The sequence below is a fragment of the Copadichromis virginalis genome, linkage group LG17 (assembly GCF_057382275.1).
Source record: "Copadichromis virginalis isolate Kocher_CV1m ecotype Utaka linkage group LG17, C_Virginalis_male_GT1.1, whole genome shotgun sequence".
NCBI classification, from domain to species: Eukaryota; Metazoa; Chordata; class Actinopteri; order Cichliformes; family Cichlidae; genus Copadichromis; species Copadichromis virginalis.
This window is the reverse complement of record NC_140634.1, coordinates 39,278,386-39,290,592: the sequence shown is the minus strand read 5'-3', so window position 1 is coordinate 39,290,592 and position 12,207 is coordinate 39,278,386. Positions and strand designations below refer to the sequence as shown.

General features: G+C 42.1%; 2 long non-coding RNA genes across 2 annotated transcripts; one reads left to right on the top strand and one right to left on the bottom strand.

Moving 5' to 3' along the window:
* Positions 1-5,990: 5,990 nt before the first annotated feature.
* On the bottom strand, positions 5,991-8,967 carry LOC146689934 (uncharacterized). Its single transcript, XR_014916081.1, has 2 exons — positions 6,242-8,967; positions 5,991-6,156 (listed from the first exon to the last, which is right to left on the bottom strand). It is a non-coding gene; the product is annotated as an uncharacterized LOC146689934 (long non-coding RNA).
* Positions 8,968-9,284: 317 nt separating this feature from the next.
* LOC146689933 (uncharacterized) lies at positions 9,285-10,514 on the top strand. The gene is made up of 3 exons (XR_014916080.1): positions 9,285-9,801; positions 9,887-9,998; positions 10,079-10,514. It is a non-coding gene; the product is annotated as an uncharacterized LOC146689933 (long non-coding RNA).
* Positions 10,515-12,207: the final 1,693 nt, after the last annotated feature.

The following is a 12,207-nucleotide window of genomic DNA, read 5'->3' as shown; positions in this document are numbered from 1 at the left end:
GTTGCAGTGAGCGCACGAGCTCATCTGCCCCTCCCTCCTCCACCCTCGAGCGTACACGTCGCAGATATGCCGGCTCGAGGGGGGCGGGGGGTTACTATCGGACAAACTGCAGAGCCCTGACAGCTAGCTCGGCTGAGCCTGTGCTTGGCTTTAGCTTCATAACTTTCCACTGACAGAAACGCGCACTTCAAATGCACCACATCCTGCAACCTACATTATTATAACTACTGCACATGCTCCTTTTCGTCTTCATTAAAGTTTACCAACGACGCCAATTTATGACATGTAAATATAACATAACAAATGTCCACCTACAAAAGAAGAAGCTGAAAATCAGGTTTTTTTCTTTTTGTTTGACAAATTGACAACTGCTACATTTTACTTTCATACTTTTCTATTTGTATTCCACTGCAATTCAACTGGATTTTTTAAAAATCCTCACTCCAGCTCCAGTTCACTGCTCTACTTAGTTTAGAAATGAGGACTTTGCAGTAAAAAGGTGACCTGGTAAACTACAGAGCTCCGACCTTAAGCTTGACAGACCAGTCCTGTATTAATGGTTTTATGAGTCACAACCTAATTGCATTAAAAACAAAGGGATGGGAGGGATGCAGATAAACGCTGTTGACACACACTGAACTTGTGTAAAATATGTAAACAAAGCTGTAATGGGGAACGAGTCCACGACCTCTCGTGAACTGCATGTTTCCCCCGAGGTTAATGAGGGTGTGGAGTCACAGCTGAATTTACAGTACACATCCATCCGTAGCTCAGTGTGAATGTCAGTGAGCTGCTATTAATCACACACAAAAATATGCCGGACGTGTTGTTTCATGACTATTCACTCATGTCCATTGGTGTCACTGATGAATGAAAGAATTTCCTTAAGGCAAATTTCCACTGAAGTCCCGCCTGCATCATTCGAGAGGTGAGGCAGTTCAAGGAGAGGAAGAGGAAAGTACAGAAATGTCCTCCACGGACTAATTACACGAAAACACACACACAGGATTAAACCTTCACTTGGGCATTTAACCTCACAAGAAATTAATGCCACCTATTTTCAATATTTAATGATATTTTTTATTCAAAAATTTTAATTTTTTTGCAAATTATAAAATGCGCCTGGACATGCATGGCGTATGTTAACACATGATTATCTTCATGAGCCTTACTTCTCTCTTTTTTTAAGATGAATCTTAAAATGACTCTGAAGATGCGCCCTCATTATTGGTCTATGGAAAGATCAGTATCAGCCAATCGCCGGGAGAGACGAGCACCACACCACAGCATCAGATGACACGCAGGGACCGGCTCATCCAGTACAACCATGCGCACATGCTCTAGAGCTGCAGAATGCATTAGTGCTTACGCAACCCACGCCGAGGGTACGGCCGGTCAGAGGCATCATCTCTTCCTTTCTCTCTCATCCTACTCTCAGACAGCAGCACAGCGCACCGACTCTCAGTTTCTGTCAGAAGTTTTTGTTACGTGCAATAGATTTCCCTTTGATGTCTGTAACGTGCTGTAAATGTCAAAGCATTTTAATATGAAATTAGTTGAATTCTTACTTTACACAGTACTATTTGGTTCAATATATTTAAATGTGCCACCTTTAATAGGCTACATATTTCCACTAGTTTTCTTTGTAAACTGTTAATGTTTAAGGGTACGGTAGTAAAAAGCAGAATATGTTTTTTGGACTAGTGTAATATGAAGGATAAATTGCCCATTTTTAATACTAATATACTGATTGAATGGATGTCTACCTCAATATTATACTTGAATATAAGTGTATTTTGAAAATAATTTTACATTTAAGTAAGAAGGCAGTGCCCTCGAGAAAATCATTTTCTTGTGCAACACCCATTTGTGGTGAGTATTGTCTGTTTTTATGCTTATAATACAACTTTGTGATATAAAGATTTAATTCCAGAAAAGTTGGGATGCTGGGAAATGTGAATAAAAACAGAATGAAATAACACAAATTTCCAAATTTCATAGATCCATATTTTATTCACAATAGAACAGAAACTATTTTCCTATTTCATGGAGAAAAAATAGCTCAGTTTGAGTTTGAAGGCTGCAACAATTTAAAAAAAAAAAAGTTGGGACTGGGGCAACAAAAGCCTGGAAAAGCAAGTGTTACTAAGAAGAAACATCTGCCATCTTAAGCTCATTAATGCAGCTTAAGACTGTCATTTAAAGAAGAAGCCACATGTGAACATGATCCAGAAATCCTATCTGCTGCCAACTTATCTGGACCAAAGCTCATTTAAAATGAACAGAAAAACTGCTCTGTGGTGAGACTTCATCCTTCTGACTAAAGAGGAGAGGAACTCCTCTTGTTGTCAGCGCTCAGTTCAAAAGCCAGTGTCTCTGCTGGGGGTGTATAGTAGAAGAATTTACAGGTGCATCGTAATGCAAACCTCTCTGAAACCCTACAACATAATTTATATTGTAACCTGATGTGCGCAAAGATAGCAAAGTAGCAGTGGGCTGTCACACATCACGTGACAGCCCACTGCTACTCTGATTGGCCTGTTCAGTATACTGTTGATTTCTCGTCTCCACTTCCAGCTGCTTTTTGCCCCAGTTTTGCGTTTATCAGTCAGACAATAACAATTATTGAATAATGAGCATAGCATCAATATAAGGATTCACAAATGTCCCTGAATTCTTGGAGGAACACTGATAAAACTATATGAATGTAGCTTGAAGAATCAATTTGTGTCCCTTGATCAATAAATGATCAACAGCAAAGATTTAGAAGAAAAGAAAATTGCAGAATTTGATTTGTTTCGGTCATGGCTGCCACTACATATAAAACGGTTGCAGCTCCAGAAATATTTGAGGTGTAAACAACATCTTTATTTTTTGCCCTTAGATCAGCCCTTCATCTGCCAATCAGTACTGTGGAACACCAGGACACGACCATGAGGTAATTACCATATAACACACACAACCATTAATGCTGGTGTCAGTGTCAGCCACATAAGTAAGTGTCTCCACAAGCTTTACAGATTCACAACAAAAGTCTCGATCAGCCGTTAGTGACTCTGGAATCTGCAGCTCGCATATCAGGAAGTTCAGCTTCAGTACTACAGGTTTTATATGTTACCATACATCCTGACAATGTCTTTCTCAGGGAAGGCGTTGCATATTTCAGCAAGACAATGCTAAACCACATTCTGCATCTATTACAACAGAACGTCACATTTTACACAGTGCTGCGATTTCTTTGGCAGTGCGGTTGTACATTCATGCATATTTTTTAACATATTTAGGTATCTTACGTATGTACACATTTACATTATTACATTTGGATTATACCATTATAGATTAACTTATAGCGTTCCTCCCTGTATGTATTTACCCAGCTTATGCCTGTAGCTGAATGTTTATCGTTGTTTAGCGTGAGATCATTGCGGTCTGTGGAGGCATTGCCAAAAATCCAAAAAATCTCCACAATGTGCGTAAGAAAGCAGAACTGGGATTTCTTGTATGTGCCACTGTACATCAGTCAAACTGATGTGCTGGTAACAGGAAAAACATACAAGGAAACAACAAGGTAACTGGTGATGGATAGACAGCTCAATCAGAGCATCTCAAAAAGAACAGGTCTTGTGGTTTGCAGAGGTGAGAGCCCATCAAAAACCAGTGAAGGACAACCCCCAGCAAACTCATGGGAGACAGTGATTAAGGTGGGGAGTGCTGATCCTGCAGAAGAGCTACAGAGTGACTAAAAAGCTCAATGGTGGCCATGATAGAAGGGTATAAGAGTATACAGTTGTTGTGTATGAGGCTATGACCAGACGCCATGCCCATTCTGGGCCCCGTCCACACCTGGATGGGTCTGCAGAGGGCTGACCCACTTAGGTGGATCCTAGGGCAATGAAAGAAGGTTGAAGTTTCAGGTATTTTGACACCAGCTGGTGAGCATGTCAGAGGTGTATCCTTACACACAGTGGATCCATCTGTCTTTACAATTCCATAGCAAAGATTGTGGTTGTTCACCACACCGCTGCTTCCATTTAGATACATGTTTTTGTCCTTTTCATTGGGGTTCAATATGCCTCTGGCTGAATGACTCATATTTTCTTTGACATCATGCAGACAGCTGGATGTGTTATTTACACGGAAAGAGACGGGAATCCTATTCAAGCAGTGGGATCCGCTAGAACAGGGGTAGGCAACTCTAGGCCTCGAGTGCTGGTGTCCTGGAGGTTTTAGATGTGTCCATGATCCATCACAGCTGATTTAAAGGGCTAAATGACTCCTCAGCATTTCTTGAAGTTCTCCAGAGGCCTGGTAATGAACTAATCATTTGATTCAGGTGTGTTAACCCAGGGTGCGATCTAAAACCTGCAGGACACCGGCACTCGAGGCCTGGAGTTGCCTCCCCCCTCATCTAGAAAAACTACTTAGATCTGCAGACCCCAGACCGAGGGCCTAAAGGAGCTCCTGGTGTCTGTTTTTGTCATATAATCACTTAGTTCATTTTTACAGGAGTCTTTTTTACTACGTGCACAGAAAAGACTTGTGGAACATGCAGTGGGCGATATTAAAATAGTAAGACCTGAAGCTGGTGTTTAAATATAACCTTTCAGTTGACTAGAAAAAAGCTGGAGCCAGGAGGGTTAACTGGACTGGTTAAATATAAGCCTTGTTTTCATTAGGAATCTGTAGGAAGAGGACCAAACTTTTCCTGTGCAGCTGGAAGTGGAGCAAATGCAAATAACAAAATAAAAAAAGGAAAGAAAAAAATGTCTAGAAAAACAAGAACACTTAAAAGTTTTTTGTTCCAGTGTTTAATTTAAAAAGTTTAATTAAAATAAATTCATTTAAATATCAATCGTTCCTTCCATTTTCAAGTCATAGCATAATTTTAGCTCATAAAATAATAATAATAAATAAAACTATACTTTAATACTCAGACATCCAGTCCACTTCTGTCCCACTGAATCAGGTCCAACTCCACCAAAGGCCTCATGGTGACATCAGAGTGTTTTGTACATGACTGATGCTGAGTGAAGATTAATTCAAATACTAACATTTAAACTCTACACAGTTTCTCAGTAACACATTTGTGCTCTGTTCTTCAATATGTGCTAAAATGTCTGCCCGCGCCGTATCACAATATAGACATATGCTGCCATCATGTGCCGCAAATGGCAAAGTGCATGGAAGTGACTGTGACTGCACTGCTGCAAGGAGAAAAAAATGACATTTTTATTTTCAGTATACAGATATTTTATACATCACTGGACACTTTATTAGGGACACCTTACTAGCACTGAGTGGATGCCTTTTTTTCCTTAATTCTCCATGGGATACATTCAACAAGGTCCTGGAAACATTTCTCATAGTTTTTGGCCCCAAATCTCATGTTTGACATGATAGCATCACACAGCTGCTGCAGACATGTTGGCTGCACATCCATGATGTGAATCTCCCGCTCTAACACATTTCAAAGACCCTCTATTGGATTGAGATCTGGTGACTGTGGAGATCATCTGAACACAGTGAACTCAGTTTCCTCTTCAAGACACCAGTTTCAGATTACATTAAATGTTACCCTGCTGGAAGCCGCCATCGGAAGATGTGTACACTGTGGTCAGAAAGGTTGTGACATTTAAATCATGCTCAGCTGGGGTCCAAGGTGTGCCAAGAACATATCCCCCACTCTATTACCACTGATATAAGCCAGTATGGATCCATGGTTTCATGTTGTTTATTCTGACACTACCATCCAGAAGTTGTTGTTGAACTTCAGCAGGTTTGTACTGATTGTTTGTACATACCTAAATTAATTGAGTTGCTAACATATCATTGTCTGATTACAGGTGTACCTAATAAAGGGTCTGTAAATTCATGTGTATAACAGAATAAAATGTGTACAAGTGCAGAAACAAATGCAAAGATCTGTTTATGTCATGGTACGGCATGGCACACCGTGGAAGGAGTGGGGAAGGAGGACCCAGGCGCGGTGCTCTATGTACAAACAGTGTTTATTTACAGAGTGAAAACAACGTAACAATAAATCCCCGTGTTCTCCCAGACTCCCGTGTCGTGTCTCCCGTGAATAGTCCGTGTGCTCTCTGCTCCCGTGTCAGCACCCCCCGGTGCTCGCTGCTCTCCGTGCCTTCCACGCTCTTCCTGCGGGAAACAATAGCGCAGCTGTCAGGACACTCAGAAATGGCAGGCATACACTTTCTGACTAAACTTAGACAGGGTGACTAACGTGGAGTCTCATGCAATGATCCCGCGTCGGTGGGAGCTCCAAGACTCTCTTAAGTAGCTCCCCCGACGAGGCCTGATCAGCAGCAGGTGTGTGGCTTCGGGTGTGGCCAGTCCCCTTGCAGGGCCACACCCTCCAGGCCTGACGCCGCCTATAAACAAGTGCTCAGCCACCCACACACACATATACACAAGCACAGGGAAGGGGGAGCAACACCAAAATACACAACAATAATAATAATAATAATATAATACATGACTGCTCAGGGATCCTGGGTCGCCCAGTCCCAGGACCCTGACAGTTTATGTGCAGCAGAAATAAATAAAAGTAGAAAAAGGGTGACTAACCAATTTTTTAAATGTAACAATTTGCAACTTAGTGCTAAAATATAGAGTTGTTTGAAACGGTAAGGTGCAATATCAGAAAGTTCAGTTCTGATTTTGATTTGTGCTTATAGGGAACAGCCTATTTAAACGGGTTTATAAGGCCATGATTATGGTATTTGTCGTACACAGTGTATAGCTCCTTCAAATCACAAACACAGTCTATTTCAGGGGTCGGCAACCTTTCTGATGACGAGTGCATCTAAAGTTTCCTCAGAGGTCAGTGTGCCATATGATTGCATTAGCAATAAATGTAATAAGGCTGTATATCAACAGTTACACACTACATAGAACCACTTTATAGAATCATATTTGTTTGCAGATGTTGGCAGCTGTCAGCAAATAGTTATCAGCTATTTTGAAACAAAAAAAGACTTTTTATCCATAACAGCAAATGAACTGAACAACAGAAAATGCCAATGCTATTTATGGCCTCCTCACAACAATGATAAGAAAAATAAACTGGGCCAACATGGCATGTTTGTTAATACAGAGACACACATGTTACTGTGATCTCTGGTCTCCCACTCAGAGACACAGGTCTCCGAGTGTCCAGCATTCAGAGGCTGCCTCAGGACTCATGTGAGAGAAAACCTGCTCACACAGATATGTAGAGCCAAATACTGTCAATAAGGCCTCTGCAATGTTCTGAAGACAGTTAAACCTGTCAGGTAGTGATGTCCAGCAGGTGAACATGCAGCTCCATGAACACGCACAGCTGTGGAGTCCAGCTGCGCTCGTAGTTCTGCAAACTTTGACCCCACAGAGTCGAGCTGTTCAGTTCAATCAGCTGCTTCGATGTTGCATTAACTGGCATTAACTCAGCCAGTTAATGTGAGACAACCAGCTGCTTATTAAAGCTTCTGGTTTGATCAGAAAAGAAAACATTGGTCCAAACGCCTGAAAGTCCTGAAAACACATTGTGAATTCTGCCTCGAGTCTACGGATGTATCCGTGTATTTACGTGGTGCTGATGCTGCGCTGAGCCGACAGCTGCTGAAGCATTTGAAGTGTTGGAATGTGGAAATTTCAACATCGCTTGAAAAAACTGCCAGCTAGCAACGTCCCTCTCACCGGTAGGCGAAGTGATTTTTAGCCAATTACAAGTTGAGTCTGGTAGTTGGGGTTGTTAGCTAAGATGCCGTCATTAAGAAGCGGCACAACTAATGTGTGTATGTGAGCTAATCTGCGATGTGCACCGCTGGCCCGGCCATTTATTTTTTAATGCACCTTCTCAGATTAACTCACTGTGTGTCGTGCCCAGGGCTGGACTGGGACAAAACATCTGCCTGGGCATTTTGACTAGAGACCGGCCCCCCAGGTATTAAAGCCATAAAGCCTTTGAATGAAAACAGACGCTGTTGTGACAGTGATGTACAGTCTTGTTGGTATATGTATGATTTCTATACATTGTACATCAGGTAAAAACTTTGGTTGTAAAATTCAGATAATTATTTAATAAAAACGAGACATTTTAAATGAGAATAAGAAAGAAAAGTATTTCTTTGTGCCCCCCTCTCCCTGTTAATGCCCTACCTGCCCCCTGGCAACACTTTGCTAGACCCGCCCCTGCACAGTTACCAGCTGTCAGCTACATAAAAAAAGGATCCTGGTGTTATTTGTCTCTCAGAAACAGTTCATAACTTCAACTCATTCATGTCACCTAAAGGGTAAACCTGTTTCTCCATCACCTGTTCAGCTCTGATGATCCAGTAAGGACATCTCCTGGTTTCATCTTCATGTTTCCCTCTCACCAAACCAAACCGATATCATGACCAGCAGCTTTACAGCTGTGGCTCCAGCAAACATCAGCTGATACTAGAAATTAATATTAAATAAATTCTAACAACAGCTGATCAAGCTTAAACGTGCTGCTGTTCTTTAGCGCGACAACCGCTGGCAAAGTGGGCGATAAACAAACAAGAGAGACGATCAGCTGATCATTGATCAGTTTCATGATTGAAGTAGCAACAGGAGAGGGAGGGTGAGAGAATGAGAGAAGAGGCAGCTGTGCAGCAAAGACAGAATAAATCCAGCTTTGTGTCTTTTTCATTCTAGCTGAAGTCCTGGACAAACTGTGTTCCTTCTCAGCTCAACACGAAACGCGCAATATTTTCTCTGAATGCGGAACGATTCCGTTTTTTAGGGGACGGTTGGAAACTTTACTAACCAACCTTATGAATAAAATAAAGTTCACTATCAGTAACATCATAGCACCCACCCAGCTGTATGGAAACCCGTCATGCTAGCTAATACGCAGTACGAAAAAGTCAGCCTAACAAAAATAAACTCCATCTAAACTTGGTTTATATCTGACCCTGATAGACTGCAGGGCCCTGTTTCAGGAAGCCGGTTTAGTGGAAAAACTGAGTAAGTATACCCTGAGTTAACGAAAACTCTGGGTTTTCGGTTTCACAAAGCGAGTTCAGATGAAGCCTCAGTGAGTTACTATGACGACACACTCCGTGAAGCTAACCTGCCCCCTAGCAGGTTTACTACAACTAACCCTGACTGTCTCCGCCCCTTTGTCAGAAACCTGACAGTAGGAAGTGTCGGACATGGCGTGCCCCGTCCTTGAAGAGCCAGTAGATCGTGAAGCCCAAATTCTCCGCAGAGCTCTCCGCCGGGAGAGAGTGATCAGAGCGCGTTTGGACATTTTATCATTTCCTGATGATTTTCTGTGCGAACGTTACCGTTCTTCAGCACAATCTATAATTTATTTGGATAACATCCTCAGGCCATATATTACGCATGTGACACATCGTGGACATGCTCTCAGTTCTGTACATATTATTTGTATTGCACTTCGGTTTCTTGCAAACGGGAGCTTTCTGTATAATATTGGTGACGCTGAGCACGTTTCCAAGGCTACCGTCTGTCGGGCAGTCAGGAATGTTACAGTTGCACTGAAACGTCTCCTGCACTCGTCTGTGGTGTTCCCCGGTCATAGACCCACAAGATTTATCAAAGAGGGATGCCACAAAATTGCAGGTATCAGGATGACCAAAACTTAATATATGATGTGGTGCTACTTGAACTACTACTTAAATTTTACATTTATTCTCACGGTTCCCAGGCGTGATTGGCTGTACAGATGGCACTCACATTCCAATCATTGCTCCTTCAGTAAATGAAGGAGACTATGTGAACAGGAAGTCTTTCCACAGCATTAATGTACAGGTACATAGTTCCCTGTAGCATTTCAAACTAACAAATTATTTCATTATAGTAATGGATGCTAATTTGTGTTCTCTGCACTGTGAAGATCATATGTGATGCTGCCAACATTATCACAAATGTGGAAGCCAAGTGGCCAGGCTCTGTCCATGACTCACAAATATTCCGTGAATGTACACTGAGCACAAAATTTGGACATGGTGAGTTGAGAATACTTTAAAATATATAAAGACCAATTGCTTCAGGGACATTTGAACTGAAGTGTATCCTTCTGTCTTAGGAGAGTTCACTGGCTACTTGCTTGGTGATAGGGGGTATCCATGTTTACCCTATTTGCTTACCCCTTACCCTGACCCTGAACCGGGCCCACAGCAGCGATATAATCTGGCTCATTGCAGGACAAGAGCCAGAATTGAAATGACTATCGGAATGCTTAAGGCCCGGTTCCAGTGCCTGCAAAGACTCAGGGTCACCCCAGAAAGGGCATGTGACATTATTGTGGCATGTGTGATTCTTCACAACATTGCCACAATTAGAGGAGAACACTGTCCTTCTGAACCAAACATCAGCAGTGATCCAAACCATGAACATCCTGACCCTCCCACGGACATACAAGATGGAAGCGCAGTCAGAGACACCATATGTCACAATCATTTCTTTTGACCCATCACCTCAACATGTTGAAAGACGAATAAACAGATTTTCTGTTCAACTGGCTTTATTGGTCGCCTGTATTTCCTGTACACAAAGTATTAAAAGATGTAAACCTCATAAAGTGTCTCTGTTGCTTCCTCCTCTGTAACAGCTGTCAATGTTTCTTCATTATTTTCCTGTAGTAAAGAAATTAACAACATTGCTGTTCTACTGTAAACTCATATAATCTGTGGAGTATTACTCACAACTGCATGTTGGTCTGGCTCAACAGGAGGCTGCACCAGATGCAGTACACCACCACCATCAACTGATAGAATATGAGGTTTATACAGGTCACTTATAACTTACAAGGGACCAAATGGCAATTAACAAACATATAGCACTCAGCTTACACTTCATTGTCATTATGCTCTCAAAGACAACCAAGACTGAGGGAAGGCAAAATCAGTAGGAAAATAACTTCACTACAAAATAATCCATTATGGTAAAGAGTTTATCAAATGAATGTGTCGCACTGCAAAGGTGACTGTGAAGAAAGGATGTATGCACATCATGTATTATTTTGAATTTACCCCCTATGTAGGCACTTGTGTCTTGCGGGGTTATTGCCTCAGAGGATGTCCCCGCAGAGATGCCTTCGGCCACAGGGCGCCCACTGTTTTGGCTGAGGGCCAACTGCTCAGCCTCTGTGAGTGGTGGTGGTGGAGGACCCCCACCTGTTTTTCGGGCCTCCGCTTTTTTTCTGTTGGCTATAACGGGGTCACATTTGAGCATACAGAGTAAGTGCTTACAGAAAGAAAATTAATGTAGCCTCTAACTGCAATTGATTTACATCGGACAAACAGACCAAGCACTATGGCTCATAATACAATTACACCACCTGTTTGGACTATATTTTTATATTTCATTTTTACTTGCTGCCAGGCACGTTTGGGGCCTGTTGGGTTGCACCTGCGCTCACATCACATCACAAAATAAAATGTATAAAATAACAAATAAAATAACATATGATAAAATAACGTGTTAAATGGGTGGAAATCCCTAGATCAATGTTTATATTAACACTCACGCATTGACTCTGTCGGCTATGTTTTGCCATGCATGCTTTTGCAGCTGTGGCTGTGTTACTTTTTTCCGCGGAATTTGCATGTTATCGGCATATGCTGCCATCAGAATTTCGGCCTCAAGCGCTGTGAAATACATTGACCGCGCCTTCTTTCCCTCCGTCTCCATGGTGACTCGCTTAATCTGTGCTCCGCTTATCAGGGCTTTATGTATCCTCGTCCGCGCGCTTCACTTGGGGTTAAAGCAACTCCGCGTTGACTGAACTAATTGTTATCAGCCTTTCTGAAACGGAATATTCCGAGTTGGACAGTTCGGGGTTACTCAACCGTGAGTGTCGTTTTTCACTCTGAGTTTTCCAAACCGGCTTCCTGAAACAGGGCCCAGGTCATAACTTCTTACCTGAAGTTCAGTTCACCTGATACTTGGACCGGCGCCCGCCTCGGGTCTCTCCTGCCTCCACTTTCCCCTCATCCACCTGTTGCCTCTGTGGAAGCTCCGCCATAGCCACCACTAGAGCAGGGCAATATGACCAAAAATATTTATCACGATATACATTTGAAAATTTGCGATAAGATATAACTGACGATATAATTGACACTAGACAAAATACTTTACAACTCCTCAACTTTATTAGTGCAAAAAAACCCCCATCAATGTATTTTCACTTACACAAGCAGCTTTTTAAGTTAT